Genomic DNA, 25,899 nt, shown 5'->3' with positions numbered 1-25,899 from the left:
CAAGGTTTTAATTATTGCCACGTGTGCCGTGGGGAGGGGGTACTGATGCATCTACCACCCAAGCTGAAGAAAAAGGGATGAGGCTCGCTTGAGTTACCTGTTCACAAGCATGGGCTGTGAGAGGGGGACCTGGATACATTATTGTAAAGGTCAATGTAATCACACCATCAGTTCTTCCAAGTCCAAATAATCATGCCCATGGTGGCCATTATGTTAGCACAGTCAAGAAATTACTTATTGGCAGAGCAAAGAGTGAGTAATTATTTGTTACCTGAACGGCATACTGATGCATGTCTGTACTGACGAGGATTACTAGTCAGATAAAAAGAGACAGCACATTCATTCACTCCAGGCTTCCAGGAAGGCTGTTCTTAGTTTTCATCCCTAAGCCAAAAAAAAGTTTTCAACATTTTTATCACAAAATAAAAATCTGTCCACTTTCCTCATTCAGAACTTGAAGCTCAAGCCGGGTGGTGGTAGTGCATGCCTTTAATCCCAGCACTTGGGAGGCAGAAGCATGTGGATCTTTGTGAGTTCGAGGCCAGCCTGGTCTGCAAGCTAGTTCCAGGACAGCAAGGGCTATACAGAGAAACCCTGTCTCAAAACCAAACAAAACCTAACAAAATAAAAACAAAAAAGAAAGGAAGGAAGGAAGGAAGGCAGGCAAACAGACAGACAGACAGGAAGAAGAGAAAAGAAAGAAAGAAAGAAAGAAAGAAAGAAAGAAAGAAAGAAAGAAAGAAAGAAAGAAAGGAACAAGAGGAAAGAAAGAAAGAAAGAAAGAAAGAAAGAAAGAAAGAAAGAAAGAAAGAAAACTTGAAGCTCTTAGGTTTGTAAGATGAATTCCTCTGCTTCTCAAAGAAAATTTGAGACGCTTTTCTGAGGTCCAGTAAAATGCTAGATTCCAGCCAGTGACTCACCATATTAGCTCTCTGGCAACAAACTGATATTTCTTGCCCGTGTTCTCTAGCATTCTGTAATTTTATTCTTAAGAGACCATGGCAATTTCTCTTGAGAACTCACACTTGGTGTAAAAAAAACTTGGGTGATAATTATATGAGGGCTCATTAACAAAGGCATCACCCTGGTCCAGGTGAGCAATTCTCTAATTAATGTCTGGGTTCTAGTTTTACGAAGTGATAGGTTTTATTTTTTCCTCTGTGGTTCTAAAGGATGACCCAATAGAGGTTGTGCCAAAGGTGATTTAAACACTGGCCAATGGAGAATGCTTTGAAGAGAGGGGGAAGGCTAGGTTTGGGCATGACTTCCTGGCTCGCCCTTAGAAAGTCTCGATTTCTTTTTCTGGGCTACTTTGTCAGTTCCCCAGAACCTGTCAGTCCCTGGAGGTCAAGTGCATTTGGAACCACAATTCCATCTATTCTTATTACTAGAAAACACACTCTGAACTCTGTGTATGTATATGCAAGTACAGACATCAATCAATTCATGTGAAAAGTTTCCCTTGTGCTGTCTGGCTGATGGAGTCTGATGTTTTTTACAGAATTAAAAAAAAAAGAAAGGATACTTTCGAAAGTCATGATGCCTCATATTTGAGTCACAACAGCAAATCATACAAGAAATACAATGACCAGTGGAGATTTGGAGAGGAAACGTTTATATCTACTAGTAATCACAGAAATGCAAACAAATGCAACAGAGAGAGTAATTGTCTCCTAACAAGTTAACTGTCTGATTACATTTAATCAGGGGAGGGGCAGTGAGCACCACAGCACATGTATGGAGGTCAGAGTACAACTTTCAGGAGTCGGCCCTGTCCTTCCTCCTTGCGGGTACAGGAGTCAAACTTAGGTCATGAAGCTTGTTGGCAAGCCCCTTTCCCCTTGGAGCCACCTCAGCAACTCACCCACCTAAACTAGACAAGGGTTTCGTGGGAGAAATAGGGGGGAGAGGAAAAACATGATCAATGTATGGTGTATAAAAATAGTTTTTTTCAATTAAACAAAAGGAAGGAGTTTCATCTGTGAGTCATAATCCGGATGTATAGTCTCCCACTTTTGCCACAATCTGGACGCTATAAATGCACGTGATGTAATTCTGTGCTGTGGTGGTATCTTGCTTGTACAGATAAAGCCTGTCTGACAGTCAGAGAATGGAGCTTGCCACTAGCAAACCATAGAGGTCTGGAGGTCTGTACAGACAGGAACTGAAGTAGCTGGGCGGAAACAGGATATAAGCAGGGAGAATCAGGAACTTGCTCTCTTGTCTGCTGAGCTAAGGTGTGTCGTGGCTTGCTCCTTCTCTCTAATCTCTCAGCATTTCCGTCTATATCCGACTCTGGGTTTTTATTACTTAGACCAATGAAGAGCTCCATTTACACAGGAGGCATTAGAAGAGAACCACTAGAAAGGAAAAGGCAGGTTCTGGAGAGGTTTTCCACTCTTCCTTCCTCGCTTTTGGATCCTTTTGTACCCCCCTTGACTCTGAAATTTTACTCCTCAGAGTTTATCCTAAGAAGTAAAAGAACTGGGGAGACGGTTCAGAAGTTAAGAGTCTGTGCTGCTCCTGCAGAGGGCTTGAGTTTGGCTTCCAGCAGCCAGCTCACAGCTGCCCGCAACTCCAGCTCCCGGGGGATCCGATGCCTCCAGCCTCTGAGAGCACTGCACTCACACACAAACCCACAGTCGGGCACACATGCATACACCTAACTGAAAACAAAACAATAATAATCTTTCAAAATTACATCATCAGAAATGTAGGCAAAGATTTACATTCAAGGTTGTTCATCTCAGAATCATTTACTATAAGGAGATTTTCATTATAGTAAAATCATAACAAGAAGGCTTCATTCTTTGGTATGCTTAATAGTGGGATATCTACAAACAATTGCATACTTCAATTCCTATGGGCAAATAGAAAATCCTTCAAGACCTATAGTAAAAGGGAAAAGCAAGTATGAAAATTAAAGGGAAACTAAGTTGTGTGTGTGTGTGTGAAAATACCCCTTAGGTGACAAAATAATGGAAGATTGTGTTTTGTTTTGTTTTGAATACCTGAACATTCCAAAGTCTATAGCAGTGCATTAGTCAGTATTTACTACAACAAAATACTCGAGGCAAAATAGCTCTCAAGAAAAATGGCTCATTTAGCTTGCAGTTCTGGAAGTTCAGGGGTATGGTACCAGAATCAACCCAGGCCTGGTGAGGACCTCACGGCATAAGGACAGAGAGATCACACAGCAAGACAGAAAGCCAGAGAAGGGGGGTTCCCTCTTAAGGGAGCGACCAGCTCTCATCAATACAAGTTGGGGGAGCAAGCTCCCAGCCTACATACTCTTGGGGACACATTGAAACCATATCCAAACCCTGGGAATCGATTGTTTGCAGCTGAAGAAAGAAATGTTACTTTTCAAAGGAAGCATGTTTGTGTATTAGAATACAGCACAAAGGTCTAACCCTGAGTCTGAGCGCATTCCTAGAAGGCGCGTTGAATTGAGTTCTGAAATCATCCAGGATTAGCTGTTGAAGGGTAGTTGTCACTTCAGGCAGAAAGGGGAGGAGACATGCAAAGAAGTACACTCTGCCAGAGAACCTGGCTCCTATTTTGTTTGTCATACATTGTAGCTCGATCCTGGGGGTTATAGTGTAGACTTTCTTGTGCCTACCTTTCAATCAATGAAAGGGCATCACAAATCTTCCCACATAGACTCTTACCAGATCATGACAGTTCAACTCCAACTTCATGGTGGTATAAAAGGGACACATTCTGTGAAATGGTTTTTTTGTTTTGTTTTTTTTAAAGCTGGCTCTTTTCCTTGACCAGCAATACGGGGAATAAAAGTACCTTGGGATCTCTCGGTGACATTGAAGCAGACAATTACAGAAGTAACTAGTACTTCAGTGTACTATGATGCTCAGTAGGTTTGGTACTAACCTAACCAGACCCATAGGGGACATACACTACCTGCTTTCACAGTCCATTTGCCAAACTTCAGTTACATAGTTCCTCATCAACACAAAAATGGTGAGATGGCTCAGCAGTTAAAAACATGGACTGATCTTGCAGAAGACATGAGTTTGATTCCCAGCACCCACACCAGATGGCTCAAAACCACCTGGAATGCTAGAGAGATACAGCGCCTCTAGCCTCAGTGGGTGCCTGCACTCCTCTGCATGTACAGACACACAAACATCCACATAATTTAAAATAAAAATATTTTTTAAAAAAGACTAGGAAATCATTTCAAGTATTTTAGTTTTTGAGATTATAAGACGATTATATATTTCTTCCTTTCCCTTTCCTTCCTCCAAGCCCTCCCATATATCCGTATTCCTCCCTCCTAAATACATATACTTGTATGATATTTTCAAGGATGAGCATTTGGTATCGGCTAAGTAATTGATGTCTGCTTCCTCAGGTAAGTCCCACTCTCGGCGTCCTTTAGTTGTCTATAGCTCTCTGTGTAGGGTTGAGGCTCCAGACAACTGAGGTTAATGCTACAGGCACTTCCCTGTCCATATTGCACGTCTATTGTTGACCTTGTTCAGTTCGTGTTTAAGCAGTCATGTTGGTAATGGGTATAGCATCTGACATGAGGCTATGAAATCTTAACTTTCTGTGTGCCTACATGAGTAAGAACCAGATAGTAAACTCTGGAAGGATATGTTGTTTGTAGGGAGAGAACTTCTTGAGACTTCATTAGTCACAACCCATGTCTTTGCTGGCTCATGGACATGTCTGGTATCTACAACCCCTATAAAAATGTTAAGAAGTGACAAGAACCCCTTTCCAGCTACAAACATTTGATAAACTCATTTAATTTCTACATCAGTCCCATGAGGCTGATCTCACTACTTTCATTCTCATTTTGCCCAAGCTCCCCAGCAGCAAGTAGAGTCATGGCTGGAGTGAAATCTTCTGGGTTCCAAAGCTGTCCTCTTTCTACTTTATTGTATTCAGGAACTTTGCAGGGATGGGGAAATTAAAGTCCTGACCCCTAGTATACATCGTTTATTTGATCACTTGCAATTTGGAGAAAGAGAGAGTTACAGTGTGAAGCTACCAGTTCTTAGAATGAACTCCATGAAAGATCAGGGTAGGAGAGAGAAGGGAAGGGCAGGAGAAGAAAAGGAAGGAAAGGGAAAGGAAGGGAAGGGAAGGAAAAGGAAGGGAAGTGGGAGAGAGCAAAGGAACATCCAAGCACACCAGACACCTCATCTTCCTCTGGATTTTGTAGATGCTGTGGCTGAGATCAAGAGAATCTGAAAAAGGCATGTTGACTCAACTCCTGTAATCCCAGGATTTGGGAGGAGAAAGTAGGACCAGAATCTCAAGGCCAGCCTGGGCTACATAGAAAGTTTGAGGCTAGCCTGAGCTATATGAGATCCTGCCTCAAAATATCAACAAAAGCTGGGAGGTGGTATATACCATCCCGGGAAAGGTAGGTTGATCAGGAGTTCAAGGGCATCCTTGACTACTTAGAGTTTCATGCTACCTTAGCAATATAAAACCTAGCCTAAAAAAAAAAAAGAGCTCTGTGTGGCCCTGCATTTTGTGTGTGACATTGGGCCATATGCCAGAATCTGATGTAAAGACCTGAAAAAAGGCCCCTAAAGAGAATAAGACAAATGGCACCAAGATGAAAGGTTCTAGGTTCCCTCCGCCTAGGTGAAGAATAGGACAAGGATGAAGGAGGACACCATGGCGACCCTTGTGCACGATAAATGACATGAGAGTCCTGGATGACAATGCGCAGCTGCTCTGTTTCCTCAGAGCTCACAGCTGCTGCCGCTGCTGCCTTTCCATCACCAGCTCCTTTGACACTCAGGCTCGCAGAATTGATGGCCAAGGCTCGAGTGGCATTGATGCCTTTGCCAGGAGAAAGGTCTGTAAATGCTGCTAAAGCAAGATGGGAAAGTGCCCGTAGGAGCAACCTTGACCCAGTAAAGACAACCTCAGGAAAGAGGGCTCACGGGAAACTGGTGAGAGGATGTAGAGGGATCCCTTCCCTCAGCGGGTGGCTTTGTAGAGCTTTTCACTAGTCTTGGGCAGAGCAGGGAAAAAGCACTACATCTCTAGTTTCTCTTTTAAATGCACTCTGGTGGAAAGATGTTCCTTTATTCTAGGATGATTCCCTTCTTAGTTTGGATGTAAGCTATTCTTCTATGACACTGGGCTGTTAAAAGATGGTATCCCCTCACCCCACCTTTCTTTTACCCACCACAAAATGAAATGTAAGTTATGTTACTACCCAAGTTTTTTGTTGTTGTTTTGAGCATTTGGTCCATGAGATTTCGAGTTTGATACCCATTCAAAAGTCTGGAACTCTTTAAGAATTATTTACAAAGAAATAAAAACAAAAGACAACTTAGAAAACAACTGCATGTTATTTTCTAAAAACGCATGGATAAATTGAGTGGATTTCAAGAACAACTCAGGATCCAGAGGTGGAGTAGACACGAGCATCTTTGGGACAAGTCATTACACCAATCAGAAAAGAACTAAGCGGTCCATTTTTGTCTGTCTTAGGAGTTTGAACTCTCTGTCCCTTTTAAAGACATGATTAAAGGGAGGGAGTGACTCACAGAGCCCTGAGCATGCCCCATGACTATCTGGTACAGAAAGCACAGCTGATGTGAAAAACTAGGGACTGTAAAACTTTTCAGTTTTGCAAAATACTAGCCAAGAGCCAGCTGGGAAGACTTTGGACCAAAGAACCGTTCTCAGTGTTCACAAGAATAATAATGGCAGAGGCCAACAACAGCAGCTGCTCGGGAGGGGGAAGTACAAACAAAGGGCAGAGGAATATGAGATACAAACAAATACTGAAAACTCACCAGCAACTCCTAGGCTGGGAGTCAGGGATGCTCCTACACAGAGGAACATCCCTCACCCTCTGCCTGTGCTCTAGGACCCAGGCAGGAAACGAAGTGAGATCACTTAGAAAAAACAGAAAGTTTGTGCTTGAGTATATAAGAATAGGGTGAAAGATGTCTTGAAGGTCAGATAGGCATGATTTCAGACTTAGAAAAACCTAAGCATGAATAAAAAACTAACAAATGAATTTTAAAGTTATTCATGGTCCCTGAAGATTGATAATATTCATTTATTTGTCCTATATATATGATTTCCTGTGGGGGGAAAATGGTTGTGGAATAGTTAGGGGAATTAACTATAAATTATTAAACACCAATTATGGAGGCCAAGTAAGGTGGTACACACCACCTTTAATCCCAGCACTCAGAAGGCAGAGGCAAGCAGATCTCTGTGAGTTTGAGACCAATTTGGAGTATGTAGAGAGTTCCAGGCCTGTCAGAATTACCTGGTGACCCTGTCTAAAAATAAAAATCCAACTGTTGTCCACAAATCATGTCTGAAATCTGCATATTACCTCCTTGGTTTTAAACAACTGCATTCAGGGGCGGGGCTCTATTTTCCAGGTGACAGTACTGAAACTGAGTGACAGTGAGATTTTCTGTAGTTCCAATCTCAAATTCCCATGCATTGAGACCTCCAAAGTAAGTCACAGAGAAACCCTGTCTCGAAAAACCAAGCAAACAAACATTTCAGAGTGACACTACTGGAATGGGGAGGAAAGTTTAAGAGATAGGGCACAATGAGAGCTCTTTGGGCCATTGGAGGTGTGTCCCCAAAGTGGACTGCTGGTCTCACGCCCATCCTCCTCCTTTTCACTTCCCAGCCTTGAGATGAGCAGTGCTGCACTATGGACCATAGTGCACTGCCTCGCCACAGGCCAGCACACAATGAACGAATTAACCATGGACTGGAGATTCCAAAACCGAAAGCCAAAAGAAAATTTTTGTTTCAATAAACTGATTGATTGTCTTGGGGTTTTTTGGCATGAGAGATATCTAATTAATGCACAATACTTACTCAAGATACTTGCAGCTATTGTCAAGAGCTAAGTATGGGATCTGGGGAGCTTACTTCCCTCGAAAGCATGAGGACTGACACGACAAGTCACGGTACCCGTGTAAACCCCCACCTGCAATCCCAGTGCTTGGGATGGAGGGAGCAGACAGGGGCTCCCTGACTTGTTAGACTACCTAGAATTGGTGAGCTCTGCCTGCCTCACACATACACACACACACACACACACACACACACACACACACACACACACAGATACACACGCATTGCACAAAAGGAAAAAAAGAATTAAATATATATTTAACCACTGCTTTCACCTACCGGTTATCCTCTGCCAGAGGCACACTGAATGACTCTAAGCCTGAAGTGAGAGTAAACAATAAACACTCCTCTAACAATTCCTCCTATTGGTGCCTGTTTCATCACCTGAGATGTTGATGCCAAAACCCTGGATCTGTTCTTCCTTGTTCATTCAAGTGAACTTACAAAGTCATTTCTGTGTTAAGCAACCTTGGAGTTGATCGGATCAAATAGTACATGGAGGACAAAATACTAACTCTCCTAGTTGGGCAGTGGTGGTGTGCTCCTTTGATTCCAGCACTTAGGAGGCAAAGGCAAGCAAATCTCTGAGTTTGTGACCAGCCTGGCCTACAGAGTGAGTTACAGACAGTCAAGGCTACACAGAGAAACTCTGTCTCAGAGGAGGAGGAGGAGGAGAAGGAAGGGGAGGGGGGAGGGGGAGGAGGAGAGGGGGAGGAAGAGATGAGGGGGAGGGGGATTACTCCCTGCCAGCCTCATCTTCATTAACAGCCTTCTAAAGGAAGCCCCATCCTCTCCCAGGACCTGTTTCACCACTACTGTATCTACTGTGCAGGCTGTTGCTGGACGTTGGAAGAGAGATGTGAATCAAAAAGAACTGCTAAAAGAAAGACAGCGAAAGAAGAGACAGCTGTACTGAATTTGGTCAATAACATACTAAACAAAAATTAGAAACAAGGGACAATACTGGTTAAAAAAACAGAAGAAGACCTAAGGTAGAAATGGAAAACAAGACTGATTATAGACCATATGAGAGTCAAAAAACTAACACCCCCTAGAACACAGCAGTGGGATAGCCTGCTGAGCTGGGAGACCAAGTCTGGGGAAGGAGTACGATGCTGATAGGGTTTAGTGCCTGTTAAGAGACCTGGAGTGTGTCCATGTCTGTAACAGCAGCCATGGAAGGAAAACAAACAAAATAAAATGACAGAGGTCATACAAATGTTTACCATTATCAGAGAATTAACAGAATTAAATAAACTTCTTTTCAACTTGAAAATCCATATAAAATGACGAGCAAAGGGAGGAGGGGCCAGACTGCGTTCGACTGAAATTTATACTCAGCTAAACTATCTTTCCTACATTACATATAATGTAGAAAGTGTAAGAGTTGGGTTTGTAAAACAAAGATCCTTCAAAAAGTTTAAATGATGTTACCAAACATAGGAAGGTAAATGGCTTAGGAATATTTCACAGACAAAGTGAAATTTAGTACCCAAAAGCACTAGAAAAAGATACCAATCTTAATAACTATAGTAACTGTGTTTCACTAGATTAAGCACTATAAAATAATGGCAAAGCTATGATCATGAAGAGAAGACTAGAAAACCAAAGAGGGTCTGTTTGAAACAGTGAACAGAGCAAACACAACCTTCATGTATTAGCTTCTCATAACTGTGACAAATACTTGAAAAAAAATCTTCGTTCAGTGTGGGTGTCAGTGAGGAGGCCTAGGCAATCTATGGGGCCTTGGGTGGTAGATCAGTATTTATCCCTGGCACACAAATGGACTTTGGGTGCCCATCCCACAATGAGGGAGACTCTCTCAGCATGGATACTTGGGGGAGGGCCTAGGATCTGCCCTGAACAAAATGACAGACTCTGGGGATCCCCTGTGGATGGTCTCACCCTCCCTGGGGAATGGAGTAGGGATTGGGTGGGGGTTGGGGGAGGAGGGAAGGGAGAGGGAGCTGGGATTGACATGTGAAGCAAGCCTGTTTCTGATTTAAATTTTTTTTTAAATCCAAGTTCAGGGCTGGAGAAATGGCTCAGAGGCTAAGAGCACTGACTGCTTTCCCAAAGGTCCTGAGTTCAATTCCCAGCAACCACATGGCGGCTCACAACCATTTATAATGAGACCTGGTGCCTCTTCTGGCCAGCAAGCATACATGTAGGCAGAACACTGTATACATAATAAATAAATCTTTAAAAAAATCAAAGTTCAAAGGAAGAGAGGCTTATTTTAGCCCAGGGTTTTAGATGTGTCAGTGTACTGTTGTTCTGTCTTGCTTTGTGCCTTGGCAGTACACAGCATCATGGTGGCCTAACTCCCCCCCTCTGTTTCTTGAAGGTTCTACCACTCCCCTATAGAGCCACCATCTTGGGTTCAAGCCTTCATACACAGACCTTTGGGGGATACATAAGGTCCAAATTATAGAACCTAGTGAGACTGAGCAATAAGAAATAAGAGTGGAAATTACCTGTGGTCGAAGGAGATGGCTCAACCTAATTTTGATGCCCAGGACCCTCATCGTGTAAGTAAAAAACAGACCCCAGGAAGTTGTTCTCTGACCTTCATATGTGTGCCAAGGAACATGCAGTCTCACACACATGACACAAATAAATAAATAAATAAATAAATAAATAAATCATGATCTCCATGATTTTACCATTAAATGTCCATTTTATGCTTATTCTGTAGGGATCTATGCAGTTTTACCTGTACATTATTTAAGGACTCTCAACCATATTGATACGAGTGTCTACACTGTATACAAAAATGGGAGTGGGGTCTCTGAGAAAAGTAAGCCCTGTACATGAACGGCAGAGCCCCACACCAGTGGTGAATGGAGACAGACCACGGCGGTAGACAAAGGGTGACTTGTTCCATGATGTCTGTGACTGCGCCTTTAGGACAGATAATAAAGTCAAAGCTTTCTTTGCTCCCCGTAACACCTGTCATTTTGTTTTGATTACTTGTTGTTGCCAAGGAAGCCAGGGCTGGTGTGTGCTGAATTTCTGTATGCCTCACAGTCGGGAAGCAGAGGCAGGGAGGTTATGGGTTAGAGGCCAGCCTGGGTTGTGAAGGGAGACCTCATTTCATGAAGCAGCGGGAGAAAGGGGCTGGGGGGGGGGGGCTGGAGGGAAGAAAAGAAACAGATAACTAGGTAAACAGATGGCGACTAGTCTTGATTGATTCCAGGAAGAATTTTGTAGTAAAAATGTAATAAAAGAAACAGCAATAGAGGAAACTCTGGATGCTTTGCCTTTATTAAAATGAAATTTAAAAAATATATCTGTCTATCAAAGATCCATGAAAATTAGCCAGGCATTGGCAGCGAACGCCTTTAATCAAAGCACTCAGGAGACAGAGGCAGGTGGATCTCTGTGAGTTTGAAGGCAGCCTGGTCTACAGAGCTAATTCCAGGACAGCCAGGGCTACATGTAGAAACCCTGTCTCAAAAAAAAAAACCAACAATTAATAATAATGATTAATGGAAAATATATACACAGAGGCTGGAGAGATGGCTCAGCAGCAAAGAACACTAACTGCTCCTCCAAAGGACCCAGGTTGATTCCCAGGACTCACACGGCGGCATCTCACAATTGTCTGTAGCTCTGGTCCTGAGAGATCTGATGCTCTCTCTAGTTTCTACAAGCACCAGGCTCACATGAGGTACATGGACAAAACACTCATATGCATAAAATAGTGATAAAATATTTTTAATTGAATCCACAAAGCACATACATAAGAATATTTTCAACTGAAACCATAAAAGAGAAATAGGTACAATATATTATTCATGCAAATAAATACAACACAAAATTGATCTTATCGAAAAGCTAGCAAAAGGACAAAAATTTCATAATACAGAAAGAAAATACAATTGTCTAATAAATGTGGTATTAGATAGGGTTCTCTAAAGGAACAAATGAAAAAGCACTCGATCTCAAAGTAATATAAAAATGCAAATTAAAACTAAAATGTCCCATCTACCATGTTAGTGAGCATTCTTACACATGCCTCCTGGGAAAATAAATCAGTCCCACTTCTTAGAAAACAATTTCATGTCAAGAGTCTTTTAACTCAGTAACTCCTCTTCTAAGCTTGTATTCTTGAGGGTAATAATTACATATTCATCAAAATGGGATGGCAAATTTTTTTTATCCTTATGGTGTTGGTGACCTCTACAAGAATACCACCTCTAAACACCAGGGCCTGACACATGGTAAGGACTCCCAAACATCTGTTAACTGGTCCTGGAACCCAGTGTGGCAGCTTAAAGAAGAATGAGCTTAAATTACGGCTTGGAAGGATGCTTAGATATCCTAGAAAGTAAGAATGACCTGAATGATGTAAGGCCAAAACCATGTCTGCCTCCTCCCTCCCCTTCTGTTTTCCCCTCCCCCTTCCCCTTCCCCTCCCCCTTCCCCTCCCCTCCCCTTCTCCCTCTCCCCTCCCCTTCTCCCTCTCCCCTCTCTCTTCGTGTAGGCAAACACATGGAAAGACAGATGAACTGTGATGGAATTTGAGAAGGAGGTGGGATGGGCAGGAAAAGCCACTTTGGAATGGGATTGTGGGATTGTAGGAATTGTTTCAGATGTAAATATCTTTTAAAATTACTTGTGCATCAGAAGGAAAAGAGGGCTGGCAAGATAGTTCAGCGGGCAAAGGAGCTGCTGCCAAGCCTGTGGTACCCAGAAACCACATGGAGGAAGGAGACAACTGACCTCAGCATGTGTGTTGTGCCATGCATGTACCCACATACATCATGGACACACACACACACACACACACACCATAATAATAATAATAAAAACACATTAAAAAGGCAGAGGAGAACAACGTCAGCTGAATAAAGTAACACACAACTATAGGCCAGTAGGGGGCTGCTTCTAGGAGTACAACAGGAGTCTGGGAAATATCTAGATAAATAAGAAAAAGACATATATGTAAACTTAGCTTGCATCATGTGTAATAATGGAGAACAATCTCATGAAGATATTAATTGGGGTTTTTGTTTGCTTGCTTTGCTTTTTGAGATAGGGTCTCTCTAGTAACTGTGCTAGAACTCTCTATGGTTCCAAATTCACTGAGATCCACCTAACTCTGCCTCCCAAATCCTGGGATTAAAGGCATGCATCACCATGCCCAGCTTTAACTCACTTTTGTAAGTTGAGAAGAAATATTAGAAGTTGTTAAATGGAACAAGACTCAATGCAAAAGTTGTATATTATCTTATAAGAAACATGAAAGAGAATGATTATTTCTGATGATCTGAAATCTGGGGTCTAGTGGCTATAGGGAGAGGCTACCAGTTTCTATACCTAACAAGTTTTGACATGTGCCAACTAAACAAATCCACATCCCATACTACCTTCAGCCAAACCCAGGGTCTTTGGCGCGCTAAGTAAGCACTCGACCCCTAAGCTACACATCCCTAGTCCTGGGCTATCTTCTTCAGTCGTAATCATGGCAGGCCCAGGTACCACACAATTGATAAACAAACCACAGGTCCCAAAGACCATGTCCTAAAATCATTCCTACCAGGAAATCCTAGCCCTGCTCACCCTTCATCAGCTATTCCTCCCTCAGAAGCTGCAGTAAAGCCTCGTGCCCGAGTTTTCCCCTTGACTCCTTTCTCCCTGACTGCCCTGATATCTCCCCATGTGGCCTTTGATGTTTCCCCATGGCTTGGCCCTCTTGGGAACCATAAATAACAAATTTTCCTGTCCTCAGGCTTATTTCTTAATTTGTTGAGCTCACAATATTTGAATAATAATAAAAAAACCTTCATTTCAAGACAATGAATAATTTAATTACCTATGGATTAAAAACAAGCAAACAAATAAAAACAGGCCCCAATAGTCTTACTGGCAAGCTATGCAGATTTTTAAAATAATACTAATTAATATTAATTCCTCAGCAACTCACAAAAGGTATAAATGTAGGGACTGCCTACTTTTCTATGAGGATAGTATGCTGTTGAGATCCAAACAAAACAGAGATATCCAATAAAAGAAAACTTTTGTATATAGTCACAAAATCCTCAGCAAGTATAAATAACACTAAACCAAGAACAAATAAAAGGACTCATTAACCAGATGTGGTGTCACCCACCTGTGCACCTGTGTTCTCACAAGGTTAAAGCAGGAGAAACACAAAGTCCAGATGTTTAATAATTCCATTTATATGAAATGTCCAAAGTAGGCAAGTCTATACAGGCAGAAAATAAGTCAGTGGTAGCCAAGGGTTGGCTAGGGATAGGGTACAAGGGAAACAGAAATTGCCAAAGGGTATGAGGCATAAATGTTCACAAAATAATTGTGTGGCTAAACAACTGTATAGTAAAATTCATCACATTTATTATATAATTTAAATGGGTGGTTGTATGTGATGTAAGCTATAATAATATACCTGGTGTTTTAAAATGCAGAAATAGAGACTTTTAAAAAAAACTGTTTGTTATGTTGCTCAGACCAGCCTCGGGCATGTGACAGACACCCCCGTTGCAGCTGGGTGTGCAGATACGCGCCAACGTGTATGCCAGCTCAGAAACAAAATGCTAACAGTATCAGACTCTAGTGAGACTGCACATAGCTTGGGAGGTTTTTCTCCACAGGCTTCCTACATTTTCTATTATTGCATCATGACATATCATGAAAACTATATAAATATTGCAAAAGAATTTCTTACCAGTAGATCATTTAACTGACATTGAGGTCAAGAGGGTTGTGTAATAGAATTGTACATTAGGTACAGGGTGGATCAGACATTCTGGGGCTGTTTGGAGAGATACAGGAGGAAAAAATGCGTGAGTTGGGCCATGAAGGATAAGTAGGAGTTCTCCGGGGAGAGGGGTTAAGAACATGTTGGGAGGGAACAGAGTGTTCAGAATCTCTGACATGAGAGCATCCTGGCTTGCTCGGCAGCTGTGTGATTAGGAGGTATGCCTAGACTGTAGTCTTTTAGAAGGGTGCAGCGAAGTGGAAAAAATCCCGCAAGATAAGGTTGGGTAAGTGTGCCAGGCTGAGGATGGAGGGTCTGGCCTGCTGTGAAGTTGGCAGTCTGTGGTACTCATACCAGCACACAGCAGAGACCAAAACATCGCCTTAAGAACCTCCCAGGTCAGTTCCTGCTGACCCAAATGGCAGCCACAAGATTCGAAAGGGCAACAGAGTGAGCAAAACGAGGTTTGTTTCATTTTGAATATGCCTTAAGAAGACCCAGGCAGTGATCTCCAGCTCACCAGAGCCAAGCCTTTGGCAGAAGCTAAAATCCAGGCATTAACTATTCTCAGGGACCCATCCTGCTCCCACCTCAGGCTAATTACCCCCCAGGCTATTACCGTGGGGTCTTGTTCTCCTGGTCTCAGAGACACTTTTCAGAACTGCTTTAAGTCATAAAAGGGTTGTCCTGCTGCCTCTGTTAGTCTCATTATTGCAGGGTTTCGGATGCAAGCTTCGGATGTGAGAGTCACTCAGGAGGCAGAGCCAGTGGCCCAGCATGCCAAGCGGCTGGCGGTTTTCCCTCTACCAAATCGGCGTACTACTCCTTTCTCATCCAGAAAGTCTCAAGCTTTGGAGGGTCGAGCCCGGGGAGCTGCTTAAGGATGAAATAATTAGACCTTTGCTTCAATTGTATGGGAGAAAACTAACGTTCATGTGAAGGCATGCACAGGGAAAATTGTGTATTCTATGACTTTTTTGGTGGTGGTGGTGGTGGTGGTGTGTGCGTGTGTGTAACATCAACAAAAAAATAAATAAATAGAAGAACTACTAAGGACACATGAGTCACTGAGAATGTTTGAAACTATTTGTCTCCCCCAGGAGATGGCCAGATAGTCAGAGTGATTCAGCCTGGGAAATTACCAGCAGGAGAGAGGGCCAAAGAGGTCTAAGGAGCTCAGAGGTGGGGTGGGGGGCGGGGAACGGGGCCTTCACTCACAGCTGGGAGTTTTAAAAGATTATCTCAGGGGAGAGTGTAGGGTGGGGCTCCAACCTGCTTGCTCTAAGAGCAACCCAGAAAGTTGAGCTGGGAGGAAGAGCCGTAAGTGCTGGCCAGGACATTCAACAGCCAAACCAAGGCTTAGCCACCAGCAAACTCGTTGGGTCCAGTTCTGGGGTCTTGTACTTGGTTAGGACTGGCAACGACCTTGCTGGCCGGTGGAAGGCACTGTGCTCTTCAGCTCCACTGGGACTCTTCACCCCTTGCCTGTCCACTGTGGGCAGAAGGGCGGGATGGGGAGGTACGGGTTGCAAGTCCTGGGAGGAGGGTCCAAACCCGTCCATCTGCTGCCGGCAGTGTACACATACTCCACCACTGGTCTGCTTCTTCAAAAACAGCTCCAGGGTGGTTAGCAACAATATCGCCTGAGAAGATTGTCTTGGTTTATGTGCTGCTATAATAAAATACCTGAGCATGAATAATCTATAATAAAAAGTTATTGTTCAAAGTTCCAGAGGCTGGGAAGTCCAGATGAAGACCTGGTCTTCTTTTCCCAGCTGGCATTTGAGCTGTCACATGGTGGAAGGGACACAAGTACAAAAAAGGAACAAGCGTCAGTTCCCTTCAGCCCTTTTTAAAGTCACCAATCCTCTCCCGGGGACTCCGCCCTCATGGCTGGCTCGATACCTGTTGGTGGTCCCATCCCTCAATACGCTCACGCTGGCGACTAAGTTCCAGCACAGGAATTTGGGGAACATGCTCTGACCACAGTGAGGACCTAGAGGGTCATGCTGTGTCCCACTACACAAAGTCTTAGAGGGCATCCCCCATGAGCTCCTGCAGCCACCATAAAAAACTACCAGGTAACAGTGTTTGCTGTGCAAGCCCGATGACCTGAGTTCTACCCCTGGATCCACATGGTAGAAGAGAGAGTGATTCCCATAAGATGACACCACCCTCCCATCCACCCCACCCCACCCCCGAAAGCGTGCCCTGTGGTACCCACACGCCCATGTCCACAAGCAAGAATGAAAGATTCCAATGAATATCTTTTCTTTCTTCCTTCTCTACTTCTCTGCTTCCTTCCTTCCTTCCTTTGTTTTTGTTTTTGTATTTTCAAGACAGGGTTTCTCTATGTAGCCGTAGTTGTCCTGGTACTCATTCTGTTGACCAGGCTGGCCTTGAACTCAGAGAGATCATCCTGCCACTGCCCTCCCGAGTGCTGGGATTAAAGATATGTGCCTCCACCACCGACAAGCTCAAATGAATCTCAAACTCTAAACAGTGAAGTTCCCATAGCACTTCACCCTTTCTAAGGAACTCAAAGTGATTTTGGAAAAAAAAATCATTCCTCAAATTGCCTGTAAGCGAGAATTGGGAACTGCCATGTGTTAAAAGGTTACTGTGTGGCAAGCATTCTTCTTAAGCAATTATGTGTTGGCTTGAACAAATTATGTATCTTCTATGGCTTTTAATCTGGTTTAAAAATAGAGACAACTTCTCTCTTAGAAGCTGTATGTCCCCAGATAGCTAAGAAGCAGGAGCTGAGTGTGTCCACACTGGCTGAGAAGTGCCTGGCAATTGGAAGTCTATCCACCCGACTTGCTCCTTCTTGCCCATGGGCAGACCTTGTGTCTCCTCTTAAAGCAACAGAGAATAGGAGGCAAGATTGTCTCTTGCAAGTAGGGTGTTGACAGATGAGAGTAGGATGTGTGTATGTATGTATTTGTGTGTGTGTGTGTGTGTGTGTGTGTGTGTGTGTGTGTGTCCTTTAGGTGAGAGAGAGAGACAGACAGAGAGACAGAGACAGAGGCTTCTGTGGAACTGTTTCCAGTCAGGGCCTCACTATGTAACCTCTGCTGTCCTGGAACTCCTAGAGCTCTACCTGCCTCTGCCTACTGAGTGCTAGGACTAATACACCATAACTGGCATGTTTGTTTCCAGACAGTCTTATAATGTAGTCCATGATGTTCCTCCTTCAATCCCACCCAACACCAGTGTTGGGATTACAGAACTACTCAGGCTACTTCGCCTGGCAAAGTTTTATTGTCGTTTGTTTTGCATAAAGGTTTTCTTTCTTAGGGAAATGCATGTCTGCAGAAAACAAACACAAAACACATCATCAAGAAGGTATACCTTATCAGAAAGACATATAGTATGTACTCATAAATGGATACCAGGCATAAAGCAAAAGATACCCAGCCTACAATCAATAACACCAGAGAAGCTCGAACCCTCTTCCAGAAACAGTTAGGAGTAGATGCAGAAATCCACAACTAACCAATGGGTCAAGCTCCTGGAGTGCAATGGAAGTGAGGGAGGAAAAATAATATGAAAAAGGAGTCAAGACCATGATGGGAAAACCCTCAGAATCAGCTGACCCCAGCTAGTGAGAGATCACTGACTCAGGTCTGACAAATGGGGAACCTGCATAAGACCAAACTAGACTCCCTTAATACAGGTGACAGTGGTATGGCTGGAACAATATGTGAGGCCTCTGGCAATGGGTCCAAGATCTAACACTAATGCACAAACTGACTTAGTGGAGCCCATTCTATATGGAGAGATACCTTGCTCAGCCTAGACACAGGGGCATAGGGGTGGGGAGGTGCCTTGGTCCTGCCTAAACTAGATGATGAGACAGACTTAGTAGACTTCCTAGGGGAGGCCTTACCCTCTCCAGAGAAGCAGATGGGAGGGGGGATGAAGGGGAAGAGAGAGGAGAGGGGGGAGGGGGAACTGAGATTGGAATGTTAAAAAATAAATTAATAAAAAAGTGTAAAAAATAAAAACATAAAAATAAAAATAAAAGAATAGGAACAACAACAAAAAAGAAGATATGCCTTTCTTCACTTCTTATTGCTGTATGTGTGTGTGCCCTGTATGCATGTGAGTGTGAGCCTGTGTGTGTGTGTGTGTGTGTGTGTATGTGTGTGTGTGTAAGTATATGATATATGAGCCTGTGGATGCATTTTGCCTAACCAGTGAACAAAGTGGTAGCTACAGAGAAGTTCTGGGCTGACACCCTGTAGTGATCGGGGCAGCGTCATGGGATATTTGTACACTGTGTGAAGGTGTGTTGCTGTGACTGGTTTAAGAAAAAGCTGAGCAGCCAATAGCTAAGCAGGAGAGACTAGGCGGGACTTCTGGGCAGAGAGAGAGAAACTGGGAGGAGGAACCTAGGCCTATGACTTCACCAGCAGGCTTGGGGCAAAGTGGATGTGCAGAACAAAGAAGGGGTAACTGAGCCGTGTGGGAGAACATAGTTTTTTTAAATGGGTTAATTTAAGGCTACGCTTTCATAAGTAATAATAAGCCTCTGGATCATTATTCGAGGGCTGGCAGTCCATAGATAATATGACAAGAAACCTTGCTATAGAGCAGACAGTCGAACAGCGCTGATGAGGAGGCAACAGTTCTCAAACACACACTGTTGTTTTAATCCTACCCCACCTTGGGCATCTTAATCAAGATGGGAGTCATTGCCTCAAGCGATTGCTACAGTTTCTGTCACTCACCACTGATGTGATTTCCATGTGTTTGCTCGCTTGAAATGTAATATGGACCCGAGAGCCTTGCACATGCTAAGCAAACCCATCTCTTACCATTCTGCAGCACGCTGACAAGGAAGACTCCCATGTAAAGAAGTCAGTGGCATTTACCTCAGGATGGTTGCTTCCACCTGAGATTTTAGTTTTTTTCAAGAAAAGGCAGAAATCTGGGTCTTTTATTTAAAACTTCAGAAATTCAAGCATGAGATCTAACTGAAGGAAGATCTGCAGGCTGAGTTGAACATATACTTTTCCAATACCTGATCTGCCTCATAGTTACAAGGAAAAAGTAAAAACATTTAAAATAAGATGAGTGCTATGTTGGTGTTTTATGTCAACTTGACACAAGCTGGAGCTCTCTGGGAAAAGGGACTCTCAATTGAGAAAATGCTTCTATAAGACTGGCTTGTAGGCAACTCTGTGAGACGTAAAGACATTTCCTGTCCCAACCACTCTGTCCCAAATAACTGACTCAGAGGTTGAATATGAATTATAAATGCTCGGCCAATACTCAGGCTTATTACTAACTAACTCTTACAACTTAAACTAACCCATTTCTATTAAACTATGCATTGTCACGTGGCTCGTAGCTTTACCTGTCCTTTAGCATGTCTTGCTTCCTGGGCAGCTGGCTATCATCTCCCTCGACTCCACCTTCCTTCTTCCCATCATTCTCAGTTTGGCTTTCCTGCCTAACTTCCTGCCCAGCTACCAGTCTGTCAGCTTTGTATAAACCAATGAGAGTACTACATATTCATAGTGTAGGAAAGTCCCACAGCAATGAGGCCTTTTCTTGATTAATGACTGATGGGGTGGGCCCAGCCTATTGTGGGTGGCGCCATCCCTGGGTTGGTGGTCCTGGATTCAATGAGAGAGCAGGCTGAGCAGGTCATGGGGAGCAAGCCAATAAGCTGGCCTCCGCATCAGCTCCTGCCTCCAGGTTCCAGCCCTGTTTGAGTTCCTGCCCTGGCTTCCTTCAATGATGGACTATGATGTGGATGAGTAAGCCAAATAAGCCATTCCCCCCCCCAAATAGCTTTTGACCATGATGTTGTATCACAGCAATTAATCCTAAGCCAAGTGGTATATCGGATACTCACACTGCCTAATGTGCCCCAGACACTGATCTCCTTGAATTGTGTCCTCCTGTACAAATGGGTCATTTAGAGCTCATGGGGCTGTAAAGGGGATGGAAATTTTCCTTATTTTGCAGATAACGAAAGTAAGGAAGAGAAACTAAGGAATCTGCTCTGCTCATGCAGCAGGAAGTGGAGTCAAATCTCAAGCAGCGGCAGGGCCGACGGCCTCAGGCTTCACCACCCTCTGCCAGTGCGAGGTGCCTGCGAAACAAAGGGTACAGTCCCCAGCCACACTGACACTGATGCTCCACCAATGCAGTTCCTCTCTCACATCCCCTCCTGTGCCTTAAGGCATTTTCAGGGGACTTTCTGATGTAACAGGGGCAGTTTGGTATTTTAAATACAATGAAAGTTGACATTTCAATTTGACACCTCAGAAACTTCTGCAGTGTCCCACATAATAATGAAATTTACTGGTCTTGGCTGGGACTTCAGGCAGTTATAATGACATCTGGGCTTAGCTCTTGGTCACCAACAAACAAGGCTACACTAGAGATGGTGAAATGGTATATCTTTAGAGAAGACCATAGCCTCCAGGGAGATGGCACACCCACACCAAGGTGAATGGTGAGTGGGTGGGCAGATGGATGGGTGGAGGGATCAGGGGAGAAACACATGAATGGGTTTTACAAAGGTATTCTGCCACCTGTGTACACCAGGTGACACTGCTCTTTTGACTCTACCACAAGATGGATTAGATTACAAAACAAATTAGATTCTCAAAGCTGGGTCTATTTGATGTAATTACAGCTGTTGAGCCTAATCATGTTTTCTAGGTATTCCCTGGAGACAGAAGCTATCATAGAAGTAATTCCGCTGGAAGGAATCCAACTCCAAAATGTTGTTCCTGACTGAGTTGGTATGAGTGGAATGAGGGTACCATATATATATATATCCATCCAAGTTTCCAGCAACAGAACAAAACTTGAAGTGACTTAGATCCGAGGGTTACTATTGGAGTACCAATAGTAAGCTGGGTAGTATGGCAATACTCACAGCAGCCAGGTTGAAGAATCCACCTGGGTTCCCATCAATGAATGAAGAGATACAGAAAGTGCACTGTGTACATTATGGAGTATTATTCAGCCATGAAGAAAAACAATCGTGCCATTTGCAGGATAATGGATGAAACAGAAATCATCACCTTAAGTGAAGCAGTTCAGCCTCAGAGCCACAAACGTCACACATTTCCCCTCATGTGTGGAATCTAGACGCTATTTTAAAAGGCATAAAGGTAAAAGGAGTGTTATGTGGGAAGAATATGGACACTAGTGTCAGAGGAAAAGAGGGAATAAAAATGATCCAGGTACATTATAGACATGTACTCATTACTATGGACATATGCTAATAATTTTGGAAACACTGTTTATATAACTTGGGTAAAAAAAAATTGCTCGTGATCCAATATTAAATGGAAAAAAGGGTACAGGTTTGTGAAAGACACTGATGAACTGACGGTATTGATGGGTACCTGACAAGGGACAAAGTCTCTCTGAAGATTTAAAGAGATGGGACGCTCTCAAGTAATTGCATCATAAAGATACAGACGGTTTGTAATTAAAATACACTGCATCCCATCTTACTCCAGTCTGAATGACAGACATCAAGAAAATAAACAACAAACACTGGCCAGGATATGGACAAAAGTGAGCCCTTCCACACTGCTGGTAGGAATGTAAGCTGGTCTAGTCACTAACAAAACCAGTATAGGTTTCTCCAAAATCTAACAGCAGACCTAGCATGTGACGCACTTCAAGGTGTCTCCCTGAAGGACTTGAATCAACACACCACAGGGTAGATACTTTCACATCAGATTATTGCAGCTCTATTTTACTCTGCAATGGCTGACTATGGAACCCACCTAGGTTTCCAACATGGCCGCATGAATAAAGAGAATACGGCCTATATATACAATGAAACAACGAAGTTATGCTGTTTGTGGGGAAATGACTGTCTCCAGTTGCATCCAGCTTACATTCCTACCAGCAGTGGGGGGTGGGGTGCACCATGTTTCCTTTCATTTGTGTGGTCCCTGGATTTTATATAGATATATGAAATCGCAGATGTATGACCTGAGAGCAGAGGTAAAACTGTCTTGGGGAAGAAATGAAACTAACAGGAGGCAAGAGGTAGGAGAGAAGGGGGGGAGGTTAGAGGATATGCTCAACATACAATACATATTTATATGAAATTTCTATTGAAAAGATAAAAACTAAGGGCTTGAGAGATTTCCCAGTGGTTAAAATCATGGGCCGCTCTTGTAGAGGACGCAGGTTAGGCTCCCAGTGCCCACATAGAGTGACTTATATTGCCTAGAGCTCCAGTTCCTGGGAATCCAAAGCCTCTGGTCTCCATGGGCATCTGTATTCACGTGCACATATCTACACAGAGACAGAGACACACCATTATAGATAACAAAAATGAATTCAGACCCACACAAAGGAGATGAAGGAAAGCAATCGACGGAGCTAGAAGCGTGAATGGCATTAGGCTGGCATTACTGTCACTGTAATATCCAGCTGGGGGGAGCCGTCTTCCTCTGTGGACCCTGACCAGGCTAAGAGCCACAGACACCGCAGCAGAGGTGTCCTAGGATTCAGAAGCCTGGGGGACATTTCCCACCAAGACCGGTGCAGGCTCTCCGCTCACCTTGGCAGTATACAAACGTGTTTAACTTGATGCAGAGATAAAACTGAGCCTCAGCCAGGCAGTGGTGGTGCACACATTTAATCCCAGCAGATTTAATCGGGAGGCAGAAGCAGCCGGATCTCAGTGAGTTCGAGGCCAGCCTGCTCTACAAAGCTACACAGAGAAACCCTGTCTCAAAAACAAAACAAAACAAAGACCTCTGGGCCTCATTTGTAATCTCGGCTCCATGATTCCTCTTAGTGGTGTCTGTTAGCCTCTGAGGCCTCAGGATCTTTAACTACCCACAGGGTTGATGTCTCTCGAAGGTTTCCTGTGAGGATTAAAAATTACTATGCTTCCCCTTTTGTTTTTGAGATAGTTTGTAACCTAGTCAGTTCTAAAACTCAATCTGAGCCCAGGTTGGCCTCAAATTCATGGCAATCCTCCTTTCTTAGCACCCTGAGTGCTGAGAGTACAGCTTCCAGTCACTGCGCCTGACTGAAGATTTGTAGAGGATGCTAGCCTGCACAGTACAGACAATTGCGTAACGCTTCCTGAGGTATCTCTTTTCTCTTCGGCTTTGTTTCCTCAGTGGACATTTGCCCACGCGGGAAATGGCTGGTTCTGCTGGTCTGCTTCCATCCAGCTCCATTCGGGATTCTCCCGGCCCACTTGTACCCTAAGAAACTGGAGGCCATTGGCATTTATGAGCCATCCTCCCCCTGCACCCTTATTCCCTGGATTCCTAGAAACTGACGGGAGGGTGAGTAAACCAAGAAGCCTCTTCTTGCTCACTCCCTGCCACAGCCCCTCAGTGCCAGCATCCCTCATCCTAGACACGGTCTTGCTTCAACATGATTTAATATGATTTGAGTCGCACTCGAATGTATACACACACACACACACACACACACACTAGAATTTAATCCCCGTAGTGAGGTATTAAAATAACTTGGTCCCCCAAGCGTGCTCACAGGTGGGGCCTTCCCTTATGATACTCAGCACCATCTCTGGACTCGCCCAGCAAAAAGGCTATCAACTTGTGCAACCTTTCAGCCTTGGACTTCTTTCCCCTGTAAAGTTATCCGCCCTCGGGTGTTTTGTTATAGTAATGAAAAGCAGACTAATATGGCTGCCTTCTCTAGATCTTTCAGGCCTAGGGATGGGATGACTTCCAATAGCTACTTTGTTCTTCACTATGCCCCACTGGTTCCCTTCAGACTGCTGTCTCTGTACACAGTTCTTTTTCTAATTTCCTTTCAGTTAAGGTATTTTGAAAATGTTATCTGCTGCTTGTTGGGGCTCTGACTGATACACATCTTGTACAAGGTAGGCAAGGTTCATTTCCTGGGGTTCTCTATACTAGTGTTCTCTCTCTCTCTCTCTCTCTCTCTCTCTCTCTCAAACACACACATCTTGGATATAGTGAAAAATAAAATAAGGTCATGGAACCACTAACAGCTTGGGAGAGGCTGCTTAGGGTGACATTTGAGCTGCGTACTAAAAGGACAAGAGGCAGCTGTCTGTGCAAAGATCGGGAGAGCCGTTGTTCACGAGCACAGGTTAATCCTGAAGGCATGGATGCACGGGAAGCAGGAAGAGGCTGGGGGTGGGGCACAGGGGCTGGACATGGGTGGGACTGAGAAAGTAAGTGGCAGGAAAGGAGCAGGAACTGACCAATGGTGGGCTTTACGTGGGCTTCAGGAGGCTGTGGAGCAGGCCTTGGACTTTAACTTGCAGTGCTAGGAAAAAAATTTGAAGAGATTCAGGCTGGGAATATTGGAGCCAGGTTCTGTGTTCGGTTGATTTTGGTTTTGGTTTTGGTTTTTGGTTCCTGAAGACAGGGTTTCTGTGTGTAGCTGTCCTGGCTGTCCTAAAACTGGTTCTGTAGATCAAGCTGGTCTTGAACCCACCTGCCTCTGCCTCCCGAGTGTTGGAATCAAAGGTTTGCACCACCACTCCTGGCCTCCATGTTTTAAATCTATATTTTTTTACTGTGTGGACAATGGATTATACAAAGTGAAACCATGGAGGATGTTTACAGTTGGAGCCAGGATTACTGGCGTTTAGACTCCTCGGGAGGCCGTGAAGTGAGGGGTGGGAAGCTACATAACCTTCTTACACTGTGCACTGGTTACTTTTCTGTTGTGGTGATGGAATGTCCCAATGAAAAGCAACCCAGAGCCCCAAGAAAAGGATTTATTTTGCCTTATAGCTCCAGAGGGAAAAGCCTCACGACAGGCACATGAGGCCAGCCAATCACATTTCATCTGGACAGGAAGTAGGACAACACTATAAAACCCCAACCCCCACTCCCATGAATGTCTTCCTTCAGCAAGGCTCCACCTCCTAGAGGTCCCACAACCTTCCCAAACAGTATCACCAACTGGGGACCAAGTGTTCAAATCCATGGACCTATGGGGACATTAATATTCAAATCACCACCCCTGGGCTGGCCCAAGACTTCACGTGTGTGTGTGTGTGTGTGTGTGTGTGTGTGTGTGTGTGTGTCTGTGCTATGTGCATGCCTAGTGAGATGCCTGAAACTGGAGTTACAGGATGGTGGTGAGCCACCATGTAGGTTCTGGGAATTGAACCCAGGTCCTCTGAAGGAGCGGTGCACGCTCCTAACTACTGGGCCATCTCTGCAGCCTCTACTTTAGGTTTTGTTTCTTTTTAACCAATGTCTAAAACTCCTGGAGAGTTGTGAACATACCACTATATATTTAAACTTTTATATTTTCAT

At 43.9% G+C, this 25,899-nt stretch overlaps 1 long non-coding RNA gene across 1 annotated transcript in view; it reads right to left on the bottom strand.

Annotated features, from left to right (window-relative positions):
• Positions 1-276: 276 nt before the first annotated feature.
• The window catches only part of LOC121143308, a 67,167-nt gene continuing 41,544 nt past the window's right edge, over positions 277-25,899 (bottom strand). Inside the window, exon 3 of the long non-coding RNA XR_005880518.1 lies at positions 277-384. This is a non-coding gene — a long non-coding RNA (uncharacterized LOC121143308). The remainder of the gene's footprint in view (positions 385-25,899) is intronic.

This window comes from Mesocricetus auratus, unplaced genomic scaffold, assembly GCF_017639785.1.
Source record: "Mesocricetus auratus isolate SY011 unplaced genomic scaffold, BCM_Maur_2.0 Super-Scaffold_100011, whole genome shotgun sequence".
Classification (NCBI taxonomy): domain Eukaryota; kingdom Metazoa; phylum Chordata; class Mammalia; order Rodentia; family Cricetidae; genus Mesocricetus; species Mesocricetus auratus.
This window is presented reverse-complemented; position numbering and strand designations above follow the sequence as displayed.